Source organism: Ictidomys tridecemlineatus, chromosome 9 (assembly GCF_052094955.1).
Source record: "Ictidomys tridecemlineatus isolate mIctTri1 chromosome 9, mIctTri1.hap1, whole genome shotgun sequence".
Classification (NCBI taxonomy): Eukaryota; Metazoa; Chordata; class Mammalia; order Rodentia; family Sciuridae; genus Ictidomys; species Ictidomys tridecemlineatus.
The window spans coordinates 141,174,951-141,200,052 of NC_135485.1; the positions used below are offsets into that span (position 1 = coordinate 141,174,951).

A 25,102-nucleotide genomic window follows, 5' to 3' on the forward strand; every position below is an offset into this window, starting at 1 on the left:
GTGAAGCCCAGTACAAAACTCATCTTTTTAAGACTTTCACATTATTTTGTGTTATGACTAATGGTCAGAGATTTAAATACTTAAAAGAATGTGCTGTTCCTCTAGTTTCCCTTTCTATTCATAGGGAGGAAAAAAATCTTCATTCTAATCTTCCTGACCCCGCCCCCCATGTTTGTATTTCAGAATGCCCTTCCAGGGTAGCAGATCTGAAGAAGAACATTTCCATCATGTCTTAGTGTTTATGTAATGGGCTTTATCATAATGAAGTCTATGATAGAAGAGCTGCATCATATCTTCAATTTCTGATTTAAAGACTTTTGATTACTTCAATTTCTCTCGGTTATATCTGACTCTACCCTCTTATTAGATTAGTTACAGTTTACAAAATCTCATATCTGTGAATATTTTTCTCAGTTTGAAAATAACGCATATTCCAATTCAGGATCACTCAGGGATTGAATTTCTTATTACGTACACCAATGCTATTGCCTCATTCATTAGGTAAATTCATGCCACACGGTGCCAGGGTGGTTCCTGCTAGCCCATATAGCAGAGTCAGAAAATGGCCACCATACCACAGAAACCTCTTTCACCATGGCTTGGATGGAAGAGGATGTCTTCACACAGATTTAGAAGGAGTTCTCTCCTCACAGGGAGGCAGCTGGAGTTCAGCCAGCCAATGCGGATTACATATCCCTGCCCCACTCAGCAAGGTGCCCAGTGTGGGTCCAACCGGTACAGCGGTGTGCATGGGCCAATGCTACTCAACCAAAGTAAATATCATGACATAAGCTCCTTCGTTTTTACAGAAAAAAAAAAATTGAACTCTGCTCAGAATCCCCTTTGCTAACCAGAATCAGCTACTTTGGAAATGTTTACCATTAATGATGTGAAAGACCAGTGGAGGGATTACAAATCAGTACCAATATAATGTGTGTGTGTGTGTGTGTGTGTGTGTGTGTGTGTGTGTGTACAAAACAAGCTGAAACGGGATGCAGATGCAGACACAGATATGATGAGGGAGCTGATTGCCTATCAGTCATGGAGGAGACAAGACGGGCTCGGGGAGATGTCCATACCCATCCACACACACAAACGTACAGCATCCATTTCAACCATGTGGATGATCAGGAAAACTAATGTGGATACATAACACACACACACGCATATTTTAGGTACACACACACACACACACACATCTACGCAAGAACTTACTATGAGAAAAAAAAAAGGCCTCAATTTATTCTGGGAGGTTTATATCAAAGGGCATTATTTTTATACAAAGGTCATGGTTTCTCTGGAGATTTGGGTAAAGAAATTTCCTTTTCCTTGGTTCTCAAAGATTGGAGAACCAGTTAATGACAGAGGCATTAGTCACATGGGTAGCATGATAGAGTTTCCGTATTATTTCGTCCCGTGGAGTGGCATGTGGAAAAGGCATCGGCTCTCTGCAATCAATAGCTTTTATATTCCACATAAACAAAGAGAAATATTACGTGGAATATAAAAGCTATTGATAACAGGCAGAAAATATACTTACCAATTACCGCTTTAAAGAGAACACTGTGAAGTGCTCTCCAGTGGAAGTGGTTCCAGGTGGTGGCACACAATAGGCAGCCACACTGGTGTTCCTCGGCTCACACAGCGGATCACAGAGGTCCCAGATTCTTCTTAAACAAATGCCTGCATGTTTATGTTTTTTTCTTTCAGGTTAAAATCCAAGGTGGAGTTTCAGTAAAAATAAATAGGGAAATGTGAGGCAGGGTTGCCTGCCGGGAGACGGGCGGGCTGAAGAGCCTGCTATGTAATCAGCAGAGGCAGTTTAATGGCTTCAAAAGCTTCAAAGCTGCGCTTTTTGGAGCTGAATTTTTCAGCCCATAGATCCTGCCCACAATTCATAAGAATGCCAAGGACGCAGGAATGCTGCTTTGGTAAACAATAACTTTCAATATTGCAGTTGATCTCAGCCACCTTCAGCCTCACATTCAAATGAGCACACACAAATGTACTTTTCTAGATAAATAGATTCTGTGGTCTGTGTACACAGCCTCCACCAACCTGCCATTTTTGCACTCCCATCAGCCTAAGAGGGGCAACCTCAGCCCTCACTGCCCTTCTCTTTGGAGGAGAGGAAAGACCCCACCCCAGCCTCCATACCCCCTTATTGATTGCCTTTCCTGGTCACAAGTAATGCCTTTTTCTCAGTTGGCTTTCCCCTAAATACTGTGTTCTTTGGGCAGTGCCATGAACAGCTCCCTGGAGGGCATGCCGGGGCTGACAGAAGCACAGAGAGAGTGACCACCTACAGTCGTGACTTGCCCACCTGCAGCCCGCCCCAGACACACTTCTAACCAACAAGGAGTTCTTGCGGATTCCACTGTGTTTGTCACACACATTTCAGCCCCAAGATTCCCCTCACAACTCATTTTCTCTCAGGTACAAACTAATTGCCGTCATGCATCAGCCAGGCTCTGGATACTCCAAGGGCACGCAGCTCTGGAAGCCGAACAGGTAAGAATAAATAAGGCATTTTTAAAGAAAATACCGCACACAGAAACCCTTGCAGTCATGAAATGCCAGGGCAGCAGCTCTCCACCTCACACTTCCATCCTTTGCTACCTCACGGTAGCTAAATATTCATGTATCAAAGATGTCCTTACCTGCCATCTGGCTTTGACAGACTCTGGGTTTTAAATCAAGCATGAAGCAGAACGAGTTATAAATATCAATAGCCCGACAAAGCACCCCTTCATGTTCGCAGGTTCCATTTACTTTAGACAATGAGTCAGATAAATGAAATTAGGACAGAAACACACCTCCTCTGACTTATGTGAAAGTGTGTCCCCTCTCTCAAACATTTCTCTGCTCTTAAACAATATGTGCATCTTAGGACCAAACAAATTTCTTTTTCTCTTTTTTAGGAATTATTTGTTTAACTCAGACCCACCCTGAAAAAACACTTTAGATCATGAAAAGAGTTATATCTAACTTATAAGGAAAGAAAAAGGGACATATGCTATTACATTTGAACTGGAGAGATAGGCTGGTAATTGAAAGTAGATTTATCCTGGTGTGGAAAAAACTAATACAGCACAGCAGCTAAGCAATATTCATTTTTATGGCATAGTATACAAAATATATAAACCATTTTGTTTGAGATAGAGATTGACCAAAGGAAATATTATCCTCACAGCTTTTCTCTGCACAAGTAATAATTTTTGAAGTGAACAAGCAGGTCTATATAAACCAGTATAAATATCAAACTATCTCTCTGAAAACTAAAAAATAACCATCTGAAACTGTATGCTGCACCTACTTGAAAAAACATACAAATAAATAGGAATTACTTTGTAAGCTGCCCGCCTCCCCGCACTCTTGAACACTGAGATTTCATGGACAAACAAAGGGAAAAATAGCAAAGCCATTTTAAACATGTTTCCAGCGAGTCTCCTAAAGTAGGAATCTTCTTAATTCTCCAAAGAGATTGCGGTTTTGAAATACTCTTATCAACTTTTGAGACGGGAGCAGTTGTGCACACAGACTGGCTTTGGGGCACTATTCTGAATTTAACTGATTTGAAGGAAGCTCATCAGCTGCAGACCAAAAGCGGCTGTTTCCCAAGTTGTGAGTGCATTTGCCGCAATGATCTCTGCCGTTACCTACCATGCACCGCTTATTAAACACAAAACCCATTGCCCTGAAGAATCTGCTCACAATCTCAGCAACAGTGGCATCTGCAGAGGGGCGCTCCAACCACTTGAAACTCATTAAAACGTACTTGAGATTGACAATGAGTAGAGAACATCTGTCAGACTTGGCCAAGATTTCAATCAAGTGTGATGGTGCTGTGTTGCTTGACTACATTGACTTAATAAATGAGTTGGCTGCTGTCAGCTCAAGGAAAGTTTGGTTGTAATTACTGTCCTGTCCTTTTTTCTTTCTCCTGAAATGTTATTTCACTTAAATGTTCATATTCTACGTGAAATGTATGAAAATGAAGTTTGATGGAATAATATGCCATTTTTACAAGGAATGTAAGGTTCATTTTCAACTGACTGAATTTACCAAAATGACCATTGCTTTAATGAGCCTGCATGCACAAACCCCTGAAAGGGCAGACAAAATCACACTCATCTCTGCTCTCTGGAAGTGTCTCCAACTGCATGTCCAGAAGAACAGAGCTCCCACTTTGATCTGTAAATTAAATAGCGATAATAAATGACCATATGTGTAAGAGCCAGGAAAACGAAAAAGCATTTTCAATGCCAAAAGGCTTTTGATCTTCAATAAATAAAACTTTCCCTTATGTAGCATTTTAAGCCTTGTGTTTAAACTTCACGTTTAATCCCACAACAATCCGTTTTGCTGGTGATGAAACAGAGACTCAACCAGGTAACCAATCTGCCCTACTGACATGATTACTCAGCCAAAGAGTCAGGAATCCAGCTCTGAATGGGAGATTTTCCATCATGCAGCATTTGCTCTATTTGCCTCTTTGGAAATGTTTGCTTGAGGGATCAGATTAAGTACAAGGTATTGGTTCTGACCAGTATTATTTCAAGGGAATGGAAAGTTACAGTTATTTCTGCTGACAGGCTTAGCACCACCTGTTCAAAGATGGAAGGATGTAAACTCCAGTCGTAAAGGCCAGGTAGGCTCAGCTGAATTTAGGATAAAATTATCACACTCAGTGAGCACAAAGCTGGACTTAGAAGAACTAATCCTGATCTCTTCATCTGGTGCTCTGGGGCATCCAATTAGCAGGTCTGGTGAATTAGGCTCGCCACCCAGTGGAACTGGGCCTGTGGGGGCCTGAGGAAGCCACAGCTGGCAACCACCAGCTGTAGATAGGGTAGAGTCCCTCTGATTTGGTAGTGTCCACTCAGTGTGCCTAGAAGGTGTCTTTAGTGAAAGGATGAGTGTCTCTTCACACATTAAATGTGTTCTTCTATGGGCAAAGCAATAGCAACTGCACTCAGAATAGAGACCTACTGTTACAATATTAATAATACTTCCCGGTTTTTCTTCATTTTCCCCTCTGTCCATTCACAACAATTAAAATTCTGCCATGGCCCACACTTAAGAGGCATGGACGCCAGGTTTGATTGATGGCGACCTCTGTTTCTATTACCTCCTCTCATTTATAGCTTCGACCCACTGAAACTCTGAAGTCTTTAATTCCATTCTAGCTGTCAGCCAGCAAGCAGACACTCAGGAGTGGGACCAAGTTTGTACAATAAATAGGATGTTTTTTGAGGGACTGTCCTCTGTCGAAGGTCAAAGTGGTTGCAAAATTAACATCACCATGGTTGAGATGAGTCGCAGAGCTAAGATTATCATAGTGTTAGTAAAAATAGGTCAGCGACACATAAATGTGTGAATTCTCCCTCCTCTGAACTCCCGTAGCATTTTATTTTTATCCCTCGTATGGCACTTATCACTTCCTACCTTGCATTAGACTTATTTGTATGCAGACTTGATCTCTTTTGTGCAGAGATCTTCAAATTCCTTGGTCCGCCATAGCAGTCAACCCAGTGCCTTGCACATAGTAGGCTCTCTTTAAGTGTTAAGTATCTGATAGAATTCTAACAATAACCAGGTAAGGAGAAAAACGTTTAAAAGCTACTTTTGTAAAAAAAAAAAAAAAAAAAAAAGTGTGTGGCTGCTGAACTGAACTGAACTTCCTTGGAATATTTGGCCTCTGCCTGGCGCCTGCTGGCCCTGGGCAGCGGCTGTGCACACGCACACACTAGGCACAGCCCAGGCAGACGCTGTGACGCCGCCAGGCTGAGTGACAATTGCGCTCTGGCTTCTTTGACTTCCAGGTCCCACATGGGCTCCTCTCCCCCGAGATCCGCTGCTTCCTGTTGCTTCGCTGGCTAATTCCTAACACCAGCTCCTACTTGGAGTCTCGTTGCGGATCCTTCCTCCTGGAACCCTTCCCTGAGCCTGCAAACCCGTGCCACAGCTCGCTTGGTGCTGCTTGAGCTTCCTCTGCGCTGGCACAGGAGCTGGTGAGAACAGGTCTGTACCGAGAGGGAGCCGAGGCTCAGTCCCCTTCCAGGGGACGCAGGAAGCCGGAGCCAGTCCAGCCCTGGACCCTGAGCTTCCCGGGTGAGTCGCCTTTTGGTGAAGTGGGGGGCACAGGGGTCCCCGCGCCTGGCCAGCGGATTCACAGACGAAGAGCACAGCTGACAGCAACACGCGGCTTTTATTTGTTGTATAAACATAAATAACAGATTTTATGCACAAGTCGTTGGATGGTTCTTAAGCTTAAATAAAATAATACAATATTACGCATCCAGTGGCTTACCTGGGAAGTCAGTACAGAAGGGGGATTTACTTCTGCTTTTTAGGAAGAACTTTTTCTTTATTCTGAATCTTCAAAGAGACTATAATAACTTGTTTCTGAAGTCAGCAAATAAATAGAGGGTCAGCAGCCCAGAGGAGGCGACATCTTGGTGGAATTGAATGTAACCCAATGAAAAGGGAAGGAGGCTCATCAGACCGAGCTAAAAACACGAGGCCGGGCCTGAGACAGGAAAATGTGTGCATGACTAGAAAATTACGGCTCGTTGTTAAGGTCAGTGTGAAGAGGGTAGGTGTGGGAGAAGCATAGTGTATGCGGGAGATGAGCTGAGCCAGGCAGCTCGATTTGAAATTATAAATAGCGTGGAACATTGAGCCAAGGGGTCTGCACAGAATTCTGTAGGTTGGAAGGAGTCAAAGCCAGTTTTCAAGCAGGCAGACACATAACCCTATCTGTGACTCAGAGAAAAGACGTGGTGACAAGATAATGAATGAGTGAGAGAGGGAAAGGCTAGAAGCAAAATCTAGTTGGGATGCCATTTCTGTGATGTGAGCAACCAGTTTCAATAATTTAAGAACTGCATATCTGTAAAGTTCAATATAAATGTTAATTTAAAACTATTATCTCAATACGATTGAATTCAATAACCTTTAAGGCAGCAGATATTGAAGCAGATTTTTTTTTTGTTGTTACTTAGCTCCAAGTAATTCAGGTGAAATTAATGTATAATTTGAGCATAATGGCCAAATCTACTAATGAGCTGATTGCAGGCTTTGCATTCTGAACCTTAAGAATACAGATTATAGCAGCAACTGAAGAAAAAAGACCAAACTCCGCCTGGACCCGCTGGGATACAGCAAGGATTGTAATTCACTGAGAGAAAGGAATTTTTTCACTAAATACATAAAAAGCCACACCTATTAGTCAAAATTGGGATCTAATTAAAATCTACACATGGCAGTTTAATGCTGTTACTGAGATGAAATTCATGGTCAAATAGGAAATGTTTTACAATGGAGAAGAATATGAGTTACAATATTTCTTTTCCAGCCAGTTTTAGTATGTGTAATTTGTACTTAACTAAATTACCCTTCTATGAGAATTCCTAAAAGAAATTCTGATACGGTTAAATCATAGGAAATTTTGTGGAGTGAGACAGTTTTTTTTTTGTTTTTTTTTTTTTCCTTTCTACCACTATCCTTGTGAGAGCACAGCTGTGGCACTAGAAAGAGCCTGTGATACTGCAACTCAGGTCAAAGAACAGGCCAGGGACTCTCTAAGATGAATGATGCAGAATAGGAGAGGGCAGGCTCGCAAAAGCCATCTGTACTCTGCAGTTCCTAGCACTGTCCCTGGACGTGGGGACTTTCTTCTGTTTGGCATTGTGATGTTTCTAGCCACCCCACCCCCCTGCTGCCTTCTGTGTTCCTTACCACAGAGTAGATGTCAGCCCATCGGTAGACCGGCCTCCCCGGCAGGAAGAAAAGGAAAGTGGCTGTATGTGTGCGCTGGGAAACCCACGTGCCAGCTTTCCCAGGTGTGTTAGTCAGCTGTTCATGAAAAGTACCTGACCAGAACAGCTTGGAGGAGGAAACTTTTGTTTGGGGGTCAAGGTTTCAGAGATCCAGTCCATGATCACCCAACTCCATTACTCTGGGCCTGAGAGGAGACAGAACATCATGGCGGATGGGCATGGAATGGGAAAGCAGCTCAATGCATGACAGCCAGGAAGCAGAGGGTGGGAGGGCCAAATAAGGGGAAAAGAACCCTTCCAGAGCACACTGCCAGTCACCCATCTCTTCCAGCCACACCCCTCCTGCCCACGGTTACCACCCAGATCAGTGGGTTCAAACAAGGATGGACTGATTAGGCTATAGTGCTCACAATCCAGTGATCTCACCTCTGAATATTCCTGCATTAGCACGGGAGCTTTGGGGAGTCATTTCATATTCAAACCATAATACTAGGAAATTTTAATACAGACTTATCAATTTTGCCGTAAATTTTACTAAATTTCTCTAAAGGATCCATTTCTTTTTTGAACACCCCCAACCTAACTGATTTAAATCGGCTCGGGGTCACAATGGATCAAGACAGAGAGCACCCCAAACCCAAACAAAATCATTTTCTTTTTTTCTATAGCAATAAACGGAAGACCACACATCCCAGGAATGACCCCTTCGGGACTAAAGGAGGTAAAGAAATCCATTATCACAATATGGTGATGATGTCGGCACATTAACAACAGCAAAATCAGTCACTATTTATTGACCGATTCCTAGGAGCCGCACATTGCTCCTGGCTTTGAGGACTATGACAGTATGGATTGGGCAAAGTCCCTGATCTGGTAGTTTATAGAATATAACTTCAGCTGATGCTAAAGACTGTGGCTGGAGTTGACTAGAGACCTGAGGGGAACATCTGGAAGAAAAGTGCTCCAAGCAGAAAGGACAGTAGGCAGAAAGGTTCTGAGACAGGACCATGTGGGATGCACTCAAGAAAGAGCAGCTGGGTCAACGGAGCCCGAGGAATGTTGAAGGTGGGATGGTCAGAAATGAGATGGAAGAGGGAGGGCCAAGTCAGGGACATGATGGGTTGGGTCTTAAACCCTGTGGTGAAGACTCAGCTTCATTCAGTGTGTGACAGGAAGCCAGCAGAAGGTTTTGAGCAGGGAACTGATGTCCTTCACCTTACGTGTATCCATGATGACCTGATAAATTCAGCAGACTCCTCTATTGATGAACAGAAAAACAGCTACATCCCACTTTCAATGGCTCCAAAGGCATCTTTCTCTGTAGAAGAAAAGTGCAAAAATAGTGAGGGTTTTTTTCCCCAATCATCTCCCTTTTTGAATCCAGGCACCTATCAAAATCAAAGTTATGGTGGCAAAAGTGCTCAATTGGCAATCATAAGAATAAGAGGCTTTGAACCATATATCAGGATCAGCTGGGGAGCAAAAGCATTGCAGTGTGAAAGCTTTGTCTGACTTCTAGACACTCCTCTTACGTGGCCCCAGCCACACACCAGGCCCAGTGCTCAGCCGTGGAAGAGTTAGATTAACATGTGTCCCTACTGACCAACACCACAGTCTACCATGGAAAGTAGTGGTGAAAAGAATTAAACAGTCATCAAGGAAGGAGAATATTCATAGAGGTGGGGTATTTCCAACCCACTCCATGAAGAAATCTTAGATTTCAAGGAGATAGGGATCATTCTGGAACTCCTACAATGACCCTGCTTTCCTTACCCCAGTTAACACTGAATCCAAGTATCGTTTCGTTCCCAGGACCATAGCAACTGGCTTCTCTGCACCAGATAGTAAAAGAACGTGTAGCCGTATGCCCCTCTCTTTCACTCTTCCACCTGCAGAACTGAGTTTACACTCAACACTGAAAATCTCCAGCATTTTTTCCTTCCCAGATTGGGGGGGGGGCACGGGGAACAGAAGAAGAAGTCGTCTAAGAAACCGTAGTGACAATATTTCCTGAAGCTAAGCACAATCATACTGAGAAATTGATCAAGGTGGTGAGCCCTAGTTGATTAAACGAGGGCTCATCACCTGCTTTAACTAATGAAGCTAGACTTCTCAGGAGGTGGTTTGTATCTATTAAGAGAGGACAATCACCCTCTTTAGATATATAAAGATTAAGGACATTTAGTGTAAGTTGAAGGCACCAGATGAAGGGACTTAGGGGAAGAGGCTTGTTTCTGGATGGAAGAAAATGAACAGATCATCAGGAGATCATGCTGATGACATAAACAAGGCAGGCCAGATGAGAGTCTAAAGGAAATAATTCAATACCAAGAGCAAGTCGTGGGGATTTCAGGAGAAGAGAATAACCCGGTTACCTCAATGAATGCAGTAGAGATGAGGTTTAGAAATCACTTTGTCAGCAAAATGATTTCTCCTCTTTCCAAAGAAGCAATGCATAAAAGGAAACAGAGGACTCTTGCTGAGGTAAATTGTCACCTAGTTCCAGGATCCAGGCCAAGAAAATGTAATGAAAAATCAAATGTATTTAGAGGCAAAAATATACTGTATTATTTTCTAAAGTGGGCCAAGACTGTATAACACAAATTCACTAGAAAATTCTGAAATGCTCTCAGAACTGTCCAAAGAGCCCAGTGGTCTCCCTCAGAGACTCACTGTGCCTCTGGGAGGAAACGTGCTCTGGTCAAAGTGAACAGCGAAGCAGTTCTCCCCACATTGGACCATTTTCCAGAAGAACAACCACTGGGCCCTCATGCTCCTATTTGCAGGGTCCCTCAAAAGCTCCCTGCTCTTCCCTTCCTGGGTAATTGGGACAGGTGTCTGTTGGGACCTGCTGTGACATTCTTACTCCTTCTGTCCCTGGAGCTACCTCTTTACCAGGCTTTTAAGAATCCAGCCAAGAGTTTTGCTTCCTCTCTCAGATTTGTGGCCACCCTGTGTGACCAGTCACCATGACTTGGGAACAAAGACCACATGGCCAGGACACTCCACAACTGGGTAGCCTATTTTAAGAAATAAAACAACTCAAAAGTTGCATTTACATTTCACCAGAAAAAAATACATGTAAAACCATTAAACAACTAACAACTCACTGAAAATCAGAAGTTGGTCAGCGCCAGCCAAGGTTACTAAGCAAGTCAGACCACCCTTCCACTGACCTTGTGGTCTTTGTTCCCAAGTCATGGTGACTGGTCACACAGAGTGGCGTCTGCGCCCACTTCTCACTGATAGTGCTCCTCTTGGCTTCAAAAAACACTGATATTCAAGAATTTTTCAATTGGAAACCAAGAAATTTTTTCCACTCCAGTTTCCAGCATCTTGATCCGTCATTTTCGGGAAATCACCATCTTTCTGTCTTCTTTTTTACTATATGTAAAGCAAAATTCATAAATTTGGGTAAAGTCAAAATGCTCTGACAAGTATTGATGACAAAAATGCCTGCAGAGCATTTCTCCATATAAATTATTATGTAAATTCCTGAAAATATAAGTTTATATAAATAAATATGTGGAGAGGTGATTTAGATTTATTGACTTTCCTTTTATTATTTATTTATGGAGCATCAAAAATTAGATAAGCTTGATGAATTTAGTTCCCAAAACCTAAACACATGCTATAAAATTGGGGGATTTGGTGGTGAAACACTGTGCATGAATTTTTTAATATGATTTTTTAAGATACCAGTGGAGACATACCCAGGAGCCACTTTTCCCCAACTCCATGAGTTTGCTTGACTTTGAATTGAATATTTGTTTCAAAATTACCTGACCTGCCTGATATATAAAACTCATGATTTTTAAAACCTTAAGTTAACAGTGCATATGGAGTGAGTACAAATATAATTATAAATGTAATTTTAATTCTGTTCTCCTTACCGAGCTACAGTATTTGTGAGTAATCTATTCCAAAATCAAAGATCAACTCAAATCCCTTCTACCAACTCTGGTCCTGTTTTCTAAGTATTTATTTAATGTCATTGTTCAGTAAGGGACCTAGAGACCTTTCGCTCTAGGTGGAAAGAAAATGCAAATCTGTTAGTTATTTGCTGAGGTTCCTGAGGACGCTGAAAACACACAGGCACTTGCAACTGTGAATTTCCCAGTAAATATAAAATCTTTGTCTTCTGGAGTATTTGCTTAACTGAACAAAGTTTACACAGCCTGAAGAGGATTAGCACTAACAATAACACAAAATTAAACCTTTGGCATTCCTGTAGTTCATTTCTGTGGTTATCTCCTCTTTGCCCACATTGATTTACCCAACTCTATCATTTATAAAAAAAAAAAAAAAGGAGGAGAAGAAGAAGAAGAAAGAAAGAAAAGGAAGATCTGACAGTGTTCACTGAATCCTCCAAGCACTAATGAGTACCGCTACCTTTAGTATTATTCCTGCATTCCTTTATTCAGAAATATTTAATACTAAAATGGGCCAGGTGCCGTGTCACATGCTAAATACACAATGATAAATTTAAAAAGCAAAGACTTTTTCAGCCTTTGAGATTGTTTATTTGGTAATTGGAAAATATAAAGGCATAATACTGGATTGCAACCATGTATGATAAACGCTGCCGGAGGGCCACGGAGTATGAAGAGAAGAACTGTCATGTCTGGAGGAGTCCAAGAGAAGAGATGGAATCTGACCCCTTTTCAAAGTGTCAGCGGGCATTTGGTGGCCTGGAGAGAGAAAGCATTACCAGCAGCAGAACAGCTTATACAAAAAAAATGGAGGATACGTGTAAAGTACTTGATGTACATAAAGAAGTGATGGAAGAATGGGGAGTGGAAAGAAATAACACTGTAAAATATTTTGTGGTATCAAGATTACAAAGCAGAGACGCATTGGTATAGGTGCAGCCTGATTGACTTCAGCATTTTCCTATGGGTTGAGCATTTAGAGTATTTCTGACTTTTCCCAAATATTGAGCTGTGATGAACATCATCCTATTGATGATGTTAGGATTTTAAATCCTAACTGGATTTAAAAATGATATGACTGGAAATGAAATTAGTCAACTAGGTACTTATTTTAAGTACTTTGCTACCTCCTATATTTGTTTCTGGAATAATGTCAATTTATCACCAGCTTAGGATAGAACCAGTCCTCCTGTTCCCTTTGCCAGAACTGAGTATCATCAATAAAAGAAAAAAAAAGTTTGCTAATTGTATGAGTAGAAAAAGAGATTAGTTCTTACAGCATTATGAGCATCCAGACCAAAAGCTTGAATTTAATTCTGAAGTTAATGAGAAAGCCATTGAAGATTTTTGATCAAGGGAGCAAATATCTAGAACAGTTCTTTGAGAAGATTAATTCTGACAGCAAGAAATAGCAGATGATGTTAGGCTTTGCTTGAGAACCCACTCAATTCTGGAGGCTGAGAGATTGTGGTAACAGCCTGGGGAAGCATTGCCCAATAGGAGTTTCTGTGATGACAGAACACTTCAAAGTCCTGGAAATCTGGCTAATGCAACCAAGGAACTAAATTTTTAATTTCAATTAACGCGATTGAATTTTAATAGCCACATGTAGCCAGTGGCTCTTGTGTTAGCACAGACCTGGAACAATAGGTACTCCAGATAGAAAAATGCCAGGCTACCAGGGAGAAAGCAAAACAGATTGAGCAAACAAACTCTGTGACCGTGTAGATGTCCAAGAGGAAAGGGAGGCAGAAACCTGATGTGGAGATTCAGAATCAGAGGAAAATGAAATTTGGGCCTGTCGCTGCCACAGTCTGTAGTACAGAAGAGAAAATCGTTGGAGGGGATAATGAGGAAGGAGAGGAAGGTGTGTGTGCATGTGGATGTGTGTGTGCCCCACTCCTGCATCAATAGACAGCTCCTAAACATGTCAGCAGGACATGGGAAATGACACAGAGATTTAAACTGACCAGGTACCAAGGTCTTTTCCTGAGGTATTGATCTATATAAAACTGTGATAAGCTGTTGGATCCTAACCTATATATCAAATCTTTACAAATACAGGCTGGTACTTCTCACCCTCAGAAACTTGGATGAAGAAAAAAAATCTGTCCTTCACACCACGGAAATACCAAGTGAATACCACAAGCAAGATAGGGGAAGGTTGTGCTCCACCACTTAAAGGCAGCACGTATCTGTGAGACATGATGGGTCAAGCTGCCACACTGTGTGATAAAAATGTAAGTGTAAATGTAATGGAAAGGAACAAAATGTAATAAGGTTGCAGATTCAGCAAAGCAAGCAAATGATGGATAAATAAAACAATGGTAACCGGCTACTAATTAAGTCTGTGCTGGATCAACCGTGGAAAGGGCAAGGAAGGAATTCGCTCTTCATCTCAACCTTTACATGACTGATGCTTTCCCTCCTTTAAAGTCTCAGTGTCAATTCAGCTCCTCAGAGACAATTCTATACACCTTTTTCCAACCTAATTCTGTTGTCTTTATCTATATCTCACGCCATTATTTAATGGTGTGTTTTTCTGTTGTCTGTCTCTCCATGAATGCTAGGATCCATGAGAGTCTGTTTTATTTAACTTTTGTGTATCCACCATCTAGGTTGCCTCCTGCTGTGTAGAAAGTGTTCAGTGATTGTTTGGAAGAATTAGTGGGTGAATAAATGAGTGCACCCTGTTTGTTACGCAATGAACTGAAGGTCCAACGGACTGAGAATATTCCATGGAGACCAAGGTGGACCTGCAGAAGTCAGCCACATGCACTGTCCCTTCAGCCAAGCAAGAACAGGCCTTGAAGGTCCAATTGAGGAACCGGTGGTTTGGTTCCTGGAACGTCATTCAACCAGGAAGAGTTTCATCCCGTCTCTGGCAAAGACCCTGTTGATTAGAGATTGTTCACCTTAGCAAAAGCCATGAGTTTGTGGGGTATTTATCATGAGAACTTCATTCCAAGGTAAAATAAATCCTAACCTGACTACTGTCAACATCCAAGCACGCTGATTCTGAGTATATGAACTGAGCGCGGATAGAACAGCCCTGAGCTTACGGCTCCCTGTGGGTGCTCCACTCACACCAGGATTAAGGGACAGCTTCCTCCTAGTTTATCGAGATCCCGGATAATCAGACACTGTTCTTAGGAGAATCAGAGACACGGAGTATGTGTTTGTATGTCTGAATGGACCCTTCGGCACTGCTGAAAGTATGAATTCCAAAACCATTATTTTGTCCTAGATCTTTAAAAGTTTACATTTCCGGCAGCGACATCTCCCTTTTTATGTAACGAGGCGATGAGGAGAGAAGCCGCCCCCAGCTGTGAGAGCCAGTCTGACCTCCCAGGTAGGTCTCACGGCCACTGTGAGCCCATTTGCTCAGTCAGGTCGTTTTGTTCTTCTGCTTGCACTTAAGTGGTTTCACAGAACATCAGCCTCACACAAGGTCACTAAGACCATGACAGTGGAAGACAAAAGCAAGTTCACTATGCAACTCACAAAACACAAGATGTTCCCTCCCTCGTTAAGTGAGTGACTGCTACTTCTCTACGGATTATAGTTCAGTCCCCACACTTATCCTATGAGTCAGGTTGACGGAGTGGCTCATGGAATATGTCTGCCTCCTCACAGCGTAAGCTCACAGCTTCTTAGAACACCCCCCACCCCCACAAAATAAAGTGCACCAACCAAACTAAAATCCTCTATTCTACCAGCCCCGAATGACATAGCCCATAGTTGCTGGTTATACTGGATGGAGTAAAACAGGCAAGGAAGACATTATTCAAGACCATCCCACAGAGAGAGACGACGGAACTCAATATGCAGAACCAGAGGCAAGTGAGCTCATGGGAAACCACCGAAGGGCTCGGGGAGATGCTGGCCACATGGTAGAGCCATCAAGTTAGCCTTGCACCCCCACAGAGACTGGGGACCAGGGCCCTCTGTCCTCCTGATGATTCCTGTCCTAAGAAATGTCTCACATGCTCTTGAGCAAGGTGTTTCTGGGTTATGGAACTATCAGGGACTATCAGAAGATCTATCCTCCTCAATGGGGGAGAGAAAGAATTTACCACGGCAAGTTTTCTGAAGTCGACTCTCCAAGAGGTCAGGTGCCTAAAGCCAGGAAGAACTGCAGCTGGAGTTTAGTCAGACTGAGGAGAACTCAAAGGCCATCTTGAGCCGTCCAGGCACCGTGACATGTGTTCCCTCACATGCAACGAGTGATAAGCTCAGCCTGCTCACATACAAGGGTGTCCTGGTCGTGTTTGGGGCTGCAGTGCCTGACAAAGGTGAGAGAGAGACAGAGAGACCCAGCCCAAAGACAAATCACAGTTTCTATCCCATACTTCTCAGATTAGAGGAAATTTTCCCCTATTCCTGTTTAGGGTAGCTTCTTAGTCATTGATGGATTCACCCCCAATAAGAAACACATGCCTCTCTGTGCTGAACCCATGGATCGCATCAAGAAATTATTAGGGAAGAACATGTTTCGTTCTGAAACAGAGAACTATCAGAAGTTCCAGGGAATTTGTCCAGGTGACAGCATCTGCCTGGAGACATCCTCTCCTGGTGGTCACTGCTGGGGACGTGAAGGGTTCCTGATACTCTGTTCTGACTAAATGTGACTCCATGTTAACAAGTTGACCTAAAAGCTTGTTGTTCCTAAGATTTTAAAATGGAACAGTAAAAATCCAGACATTTTTACCAATTTATTGAGTATCTCTAAAACTGAGCAAAGAAGGATTCAGCTTCCGCATTTTGCCTAGCTTTGCTGAGGTCATTAGAATATAAAATGGGAAATGGTAGACAAAAAGAATTTTGATATCTAGGTCAAGGGTCCACAAATTGCAGCCTGCAGACCCATTTCAGCCCATTCCTGTTTTTATAAATAAAGTTGAAAGGGAACCTAGCTCTGTCCTTTCACTAGGCCCTGTGTGGTGACTCAGACACAGTGACAGCTGAGGAGCTGGGACAGACCACCTGGACTGCAAAACCTAAAACGTTCACAGTCTGCACCTCTACACAAAACATTTGCCAACCTCAGAACTGACTTGATTAACAAATAGAAAAATAGTTTGCCAGAGACCTATTTAAATTTTTTTAATACAAAATCATGAATGTTACGTGTATTATGTTACAACATACAACATCTTCCAGCTTCCAATTTTGTACCAATGATATATACCTGAGCGCACACCCATCACTATTACCTCCTCCAAGTCTACCAAGACCAGAGCAGGCATCCTCAGAACCCTGGTCCTCTCATTGCTCTAAGGTCAACCGAAAACAGGAAGAGTGGTACCCCATCGCCATGACACCTGCCTTTTGTTTTTCTCTGGTATCTTTCCCAGCCTGCTGCCTTTCCTTTTGTTTATTGAACAACTCCCATCCAGTTTTTTAGATAAGTTATGATTTCTTTTAGATAAGCTATCGATGTCTATTTGAAAACCCTTCTGTGACTTTCAGCATGACATTTTGAGGATAGTAAAGCCCAAATCCTTGCCCTGGGTTTGCTGAGTTGAACAGTCTTGATTTCTCCTTGGCGAGACGTGAGGAAGAGGCAGATGTCCAACACAGGTTGTGATGTCACCTCTTTAAGATGTTTGTTCCCTGACCAGAACGGAAGCGAAGGGCCGTCCTGAGAGGCTGACCTTCTGCCCGAGGCAGAGCAGCACTGAAGCTGCAGAAATGGCCCCGCGTTCTCCAGCACAGTCCCCGGGTCTGTCTTCTGAGTGCCATTTCAGGGTCGTCAGTCTCCCTGAGGAATTCAGGATGGCTATGGATTCTGCCCCTGACATTCTCAGTGCCAGGGGAAGCTCGGGGAGGGCCTGCGACTTTACCCCCAGGACACCGTCAACCGCATATCAGAAAGGAAATGAAGGGCCACTGCAGCCCTGTGATGGGGAAGAGACCTCTTGGTGAGAGAAGGACAAGGGACAGAAAGATTTTCTTCTTCCCAAGATAGTCTGATCCTGGCATCCCAGAAGAAGAACAGGAGACACAATCAAGGGCTCTCCAAGAATCGCCCCTACTGCCAGACAGGAGAGCTGGGTGCCTGCAGCCACCCCCCTCTTCAGGGCCTCTGCCCCAGGAGTCTGGGCCTATGAGATACTAGAGGAAACCGCTGAGGGATACCACGTGGGAACGGCAACATGTAGCTTCAGAGAGAGAGAGAGAGAGAGAGAGAGAACGATCAGATCTACCGTGACCTCCTGGTTCCCTGCTAAATTGCCTCTAATATTTACCCTACAGTCCAGAGGTTGCCTCCTCCCCTCCCTTCAGACCCCCAGGTAGTAGGAGGCCCAGGGACCTGCCCCTTGTACTTGCCTGGAACTTTCTTTACCCCCTTCCCACGCTTCTGCAGCCTGTACCTATGGAAGCTCCCTTGAGCCGTCCCAGATTGAGTGGCCCATTTGGACTCCGTCTGATACACAAGGTCCGATGTCCTCATTCATAGGACAGATTCCTGGAGCAAACTCTGAAGCTCGGATCCCTCAAGAAACAAGCAGGGTGCCAGCCCTGTGGGCCTCCATACATTAAGAGAGAAAGGAGGGAGCGTTCCACCGTTGTATAACCTGTACTCCTAGAATGTGTTGGATCCCACTCTCTCTACCCCCGCAACATTCAGGCAGAAGGACTCTAAGTGCTGAGGAAAGCAGCTGATTCTCTGCGGAACCGTGGAAGCTGCTCTGCCCTGTGGTGAGAAGACATTGGCAAATGCCAGAATGGGCCACAGGAAGAGCACTCTGACCCATCACCTTGAAAGAGGCACCACAAGTAGCAGGGTTTAGTGCTTCTTTGTGGAGAAGGAGGAGCTTCTCTGTGACTGAGACTCCTATCATCAGCAAGAAGTCAAAGAAGACATAATCCCATAGCAATAGCTAAGAACACCGGGGAGCATATCACAGTTTCTTCTATTTTGGAATCTACATAACTGTAGCTAGGGATATCAGGACCAAAAATATCACTCTGAACCAAAACTAGAGAATTACGAAATCTCAGCGTCGGGGAGAATGTTAGCTCACATTCTCAACATCAACCTGTATGCAAGACACCTTCCACACAACTTAAGGTGGCTTCCACACAACAATTACTGGAAACCCCTCAGCCACTGTAAATTCAGTGACTGGAAATGATGCCTTTCCCAGGTGTTATCAAATAATTGCTAAAGAAAACTTCGTGTAATGTATTGCAACCTCTTAAACCACAATTGCAACCTCTTAAACCACAAATACAGTCTGAGTCTAAGATCTTTTCTGATTCTTCCACACGATAGCGATCAAAACTCCTCTCTCCATCAGCTCACTCATACGCACGCATGCACACACACACCACATATATACATGTCCTTTTTCTCAGCTCTGGGTAAAATGCTGGGTTCCTTTGCCTGTTTCTCATATGTTCTTTTTCTTTAATATTCCTGGACCTTGCACTTTATACATTTTCTGGGTTATCACTGGCCCTAATGAACTAGCTAATCCCCCCCACTATTTTTTATTCAGAGAATGTAGCTATTCTGGGAGTGGGTTGAAATGAAAGTGATCAAAATTCTATTATCTTTCACATTATCTATCTGCCCAGGTTCAATCTATCTATTAAACGTCACTCTTTGAATGCAGCTGTTCAATTAGAGAGACTAGCAAATCTAGAATGAAGAGCCTGTTTTCAACATTTTAGTTACATACCCAGAAGTGTGTACGTCACTGGGACCAATAGTGGAAGGGGGTGACAATCCCAGTCACACATGGAACCATTGCCAGACCTATATTGGAATGCGGATTGTGAGGTAAGGAGGGGGCCTGAGAGGAGGTAAGGATGCCAGTGAAATACACCTGCACCCCCACGTGCTTTATTTCTACTCCAGCGGTCACTCAGGGATGCTCAGACCTCCCCCACTGCCTGTGCCAGAGACGGCAGAATTTGCTAAGATGTCTTTACATTACTTCTCTAAAACAGAAAAGAAAAAGTTTTAAAACATTACATATTTCCCACTGATTCCAAAGAGACCTGGGTTTTTACAGATGTAGCCACATTAGAGAAATACTACATAGAAAGGTGTCAAAGACTCTGGTGGTTTGCATGGTACAAGTTCTGAATGCTTTCTCAAAAGCTGAGTCTTTATAAGTGCAGGAACAAAATCCCAGAGAGTTTGCAAGCAAACCCCTTGAAAGGTCTGCCGTTCCACTGCGATGAAAGCCACCAGAGGAAGAGATGGAGCACACTCCCAGCTAGGACTTCAGCCACCTTCATGGAAACGCAGGAACCCAGATTGGATACAATTTTTGAATCTTCAGAGGAAAAGAAAATCCATGCAAGAAATGAGAACAACTTTTATGAGGTGAGGCCTCCACCTGCAATTCTCACTTGTTATCAGCTGTGCCTCCAGGTGAGAGGGAGGTCAAAAAACACCTTTAAAATATAGGTGCTAATGTGTGTTTGCTTGTGGTTTAGAACACTGTGGGGAGAATCTGACAGAGGGCTTATTATGCTGTATAAAACATTTATATAATGAGCTTGCTATAGATCCTTGGTGAAATTTCTTTTCACAATCCTAGAAATATTATTAAATAGTAAATTATACCTTATCTTTTCTATAAAAGAATTTGAAGTATTTTATAAAAATAATTTTTAAATACGATTATGTTGCTGTTGCTGCTAAAGGTACTGAATTCAGAGAAAAGAAATGTGAGGGTTGAATCATTAGGTCAAGCAAAGTTAGACCATTTGAAGCTGGACCATAAATCTGAACGTAGGCTCTTTGATGAGTAAATCCAGGAGGGAACACAGTAGGTTTATAGGTGGATTCCATCTTATTCAGCAAAACCTGTGTTTCTCCCAAAGCTGTCTTGGCTCCAAGGAAAGGGGAAATGGGTGCATCAGAAATCCTCTAAGGCCTGGACACACCCAGACATAAATTCCTTCTATAACAAAGTGTTGAGCTTGATTTTCAGGAAGTGCCCCCAGAATCCACTCCAGGACTCAAACGGGCTTATCCAGGATGGACATGCACAGTGAAAGGGGAGGTACTGGGAGTGCAATCGACCAAATTACATCATGCAGATACCTGGTGCTAAAGTACTGGCTTCTATGCATGTTGGGAAGCTAGCCCCTGCTCGGGGTTTCAGCTCAGCCCCTGTCCCTGTCTCAGTAGGGGCTCCGTGTCACTCTGACGTGTTTGACTTGAGGGCCACATGTAGTTATATTTACAGACAGGATATCGTAAAAAATTATCACCAACCACAAGTTAAGAAACAGTCCAGGTATTCAGGAGAGGGACAGCTTCATGGTACAGAAGGTCACACAGCTCTCAGAGGGTAGAGCTGACTCGTCTTCTACAATAGCTCTGTGGTCCAGGTAAGCAGCACTTCTCAGTACCAAATGAGGGTAGAACGCCCGAACTTCTCTGGAAATAACTCTAAGAAGAGTCTGAATAATATTCTGTGAGTCACGTAGTCCTCCGATGATCAAGCTGTAGTGAAGCAAGCACTTTGAAACATCTGGGTCTGCGGGGAAGATGTAACAGGACTGAGAGTCTCCCAGAGCCCTCAGCTTACATTTATTTCTCTCAATTCAACTTTTAGACCAACATGTCCTAGCCAATGTTCCCTGGAAAGTAGATATTCTAGGTTCCTTATAACCAGTTCATCCTTACATACAGGTGGGCTTCACATTCTCTATTCTAAAAAGTCCAGGTTGGAACAGAGGGCTAACTTGCTACCCCTCCCCTATATACATACCTGTTGAGGGCACCAGGCACCCCAAGGTACCCTGGCTTTCCTTCTCAGGAAGTCGTTAGGATTCATTTGTATCGGTCTCTTACATTCAAATTGACTTCAGTAGACATAAAAAACACATTAATATTTAAATAGAATGAGTCCTTTGTAAAGTTTCCCCCTAGTTAATTCTTTCCATGAATTTTGTCTGAATACTGAATAGTAAAATAGTGTGGTTACCAATGGGATCAGAGGTCAATAGGGCCTAGCGGCTGTTCTGTACAGCAAGGGAAAAGGTACAATCTTGAGCCTATGACAAAGGATGATCACAGAATGATGTCTAGCTACATCATACCCTTAATAACTAACAGGACAGCCAGTATAAATGGCAACATAAAATGTCACAGTATAGAATTTTGTAAGGTTTGTGAGATTTCTGTAAGGTTTTTAGGAACTGGCATACACTGCTATTTTAGAAAATTAAATGGGAACTTTGGTAGTCACAGTCGCCTTTACCACATTTTCCTCCTTTTTTATTTTTTCCTGGTTAACAGAGCCTCAGTTTCATTCTTTAAGAGTCAGTAAACTTTTTTTTTTTATAAAGCGACAGAAAGTAATAATTTCAGCTTTGCAGGTGTCATGATCTCTGTGGCAGCTACTCAACTCTTCAAGTTGAGTACAAAGGGGCCTTAGACAATATGCAAATAAATAGATATGGTTATGACCCATAAAATACTTTTACAAAAAAAAAAAACTGAGGGCTGGGTTTGACCCACAACTATAGTTTACCGACTCCTTATTTAGAAAGCGGGACTCTTTCCCAGCCCTCAGAGTCAAAGCTTAGATGGAAACTTACCAAGACAGTCTGATTCTTTTACCAATAGTCATTCGGATGGGCATGCCACCCAGGTCTACTGCAAGAGCCATGGGGGAGAGGAGATGTCCTGGGAAGGTTTTCTCATTCCTAAGAAGCAAACACCAGAACAGAGCAAGCTACTGGTACTGCTCCCGGGAGTCTGCAGAGGAGAGGCCTAGCACCACAGCAGAGCTCCAGCTCCTGGGTGAACTCGAAGTCAGCACACTAAGAAAGCAAAGGTAAGGGACCCTCAGAGAAGGGGATTCAGATCCTGACCCACAATACCCTGGAAGGTCCCACATCTTGAATTCTTAGAGTGATGAAACACACAGCCACACTGGTTAAGCCCTTAGGGGTCATGAGCTAAAGCAACTCAACAGAAAATTTTTAAAAAGAAATAATTACTTTTCTTCAATCTAGATAACTTCCGTATACTTCCGTTCGATCATTTATGTATTCATCGCATAGACATTATAATTAAATACATAAAATAATAAAATTTGCTGTATAGTCAAAGAACTTTGTTTAAAAGTTTGCATGTATCTTCCCGTTTCAAATATCAAGAAGTATTATTTCAAATGAGAAAAACAGGGAAAGTAGAAAAATATGACAAGCCATCTTGAGATAAAATTGGTAGATATAAATCATGACAGTGTGCAATATCTCTATTACATTCCAAGACAAATTAATTACGCATCTAAGAAATTGAAAGTCAATTTTGATGAAATCCTCTCTCTTTATTTCAGGAGAATGTCACTTTTCCCAAAGAAGTTTATTATAAAATATTGAACAGTGTTCAGTTCTTGATTGTTTTTCTTTGGAAACTGTGCTGTTAGAATCCATCACGTTCTCTATTGTAACCTGGATGCTCCAGTCCACTATGCAGAAGATTATACTAATATAGATCCCACTCTGGACACCTTAAACCTGTAGCACTGGTATTCTTCCACCAAAACAAAGGATCTATGTTCCTTCCCCTTGAACCTGAGTGGAACTTTTTAACTGCCTTATCTGGTAGAACAGCAGAACGATGCTGCTAGACTTGAAGGCTAGTCCATAGAAGTCAGTGTGAGTTCTTCCTTTATTTTTATCTATATAGGTGTGTGCCTGTGGAACCCAACCTTCACATTGTAAAGAAGCCCAGGTATTGTGCAGAAGTCCCATGCACCTGCTCCAGGCCCACAGCTGTCAGTCAGCGTCTACCACCAAGCACGAGGGCAAATGAGCCTTAGGAGGATTTCAGCACCCACTGTTTATTATAAATATTTAAGGTATACAACATAGTTTTGATATACTTACACACAGTAACATGGTTACTATATGTAGAGATTCCTTATAGGTTGACTGATGTATCTAGTTTATGCTAATTAAGATAAGCTGTGCAAAATGTATAAATAGCTCTGTTGTCCTACAATAAATGGCTCCCACTCCTGCTGTATCAAAGTACAGAAGTTATTCGTCACCCCCCACCCCACCTCCCCCACCCCCCCACCCCCCCACCCCCCCCACCTCCCCCACCCCCCCCACCCCCCCCACCCCCCCCACCCCCCCCACCCCCCCCACCCCCGTTATTCTGCTGCAGCCGGACTGCAGCAACTATAGATGAGAAAATTAGCATATCAATCATCACACCTGGTTACTCTTCTCTGTGTGTAACTAAAATCTGTCAGCAAATATTCTGGTAGAACACAATTCAGGCTCCGATTTTTGAATACTCCATTTCATAAGATATCACAGAGCAGAAAAGGCCATCGCTGTTAAGAGCTGTTTGGATCCCTGACTCATTGAAACTGTGAGAGATCATAAGGGATTCAATGTTTGTCTTAAGTCATTCGATTTTTGCTAATTTGTTACAGAGTAATAGATCATTGATACAATCAACCTGGGAGAAATTCTTCATTGTATAAAACTATTCCAGACAAAAGTAATCATACTTTGCTCCCACATACCCTGCAGGATGCCCTCAAATGCCATTACACTGGCCTATTTTCCCCCAAAGAATGTCCCCAAATCCTGTCCATGGCCATTGTGGACTTCCTCCCTGGCCATCCCCCACCACCTCCTTCTCCGTTCCTCCATCTAGTTATCCTCACTCACAGAGAAGAAGAGGACAAAATAGTTCTATTTTTCCAAATCTATTTCTATGATAGGAAAAAAAAACCACTTTTCCCTGGTACCCTGAGGCTTTCCCTTTTGATTTGGGGAGTTTTGTTTTGTTTTTTTAAAGGACACACTCTGATTGCTTCTTGCTATTTCCATTCCCATGAAGCAATCGCACATCTCCCCAGAGGCAAAGTAGGTATCCATGATTGACTAGAGGAAAAGCCTTGAGAAGAAACGGGAAGGAAGAAAGCTCAGACATTAATATTTCAGAATATTCTCCTGTCGCACATGCCCCTGGCCACAGAGAGACCAACACACGAAGGTTCGGGTGACTCAGCCCAAATCTCTCACATAAAAATAGAAGCCAAATAATAACAAGAGAAGACACGGGCTACTGGTAATCTACTAGAAGACAAGCTGGGGTCCCCTGCCTTTCAGTCAGGGTTGGTACAATTAGCGTTGTGTTTGAGAAACCGTTTGCCAAGACTACCCTGCTTCTGGTAGAGAAGGGAGACAAGTTTTTAGGTAAACCAAAGAGGTCATGATAATGGCTTTGTGTAATCATTTCAAAATTAAATCATAGTGCAGTGATTTACAGTTTCTTCTAATTTATTCTAAACCATATGTGAGACTGGCTGGCAAGGAGATGGGTTTCCAAAAAGTAAAAGGAAATCTTGGTTCCCAGGGACATGTGTATCCATCTTCAAG

General features: G+C 42.8%; 1 long non-coding RNA gene across 1 annotated transcript; it reads left to right on the plus strand.

The window, feature by feature from the left end:
* Positions 1-5,765: 5,765 nt before the first annotated feature.
* LOC120892598 (uncharacterized) lies at positions 5,766-23,681 on the plus strand. Its single transcript, XR_005737373.2, has 4 exons — positions 5,766-6,114; positions 13,781-20,060; positions 22,320-22,530; positions 23,391-23,681. It is a non-coding gene; the product is annotated as an uncharacterized LOC120892598 (long non-coding RNA).
* The last annotated feature ends 1,421 nt before the right edge of the window (positions 23,682-25,102 follow it).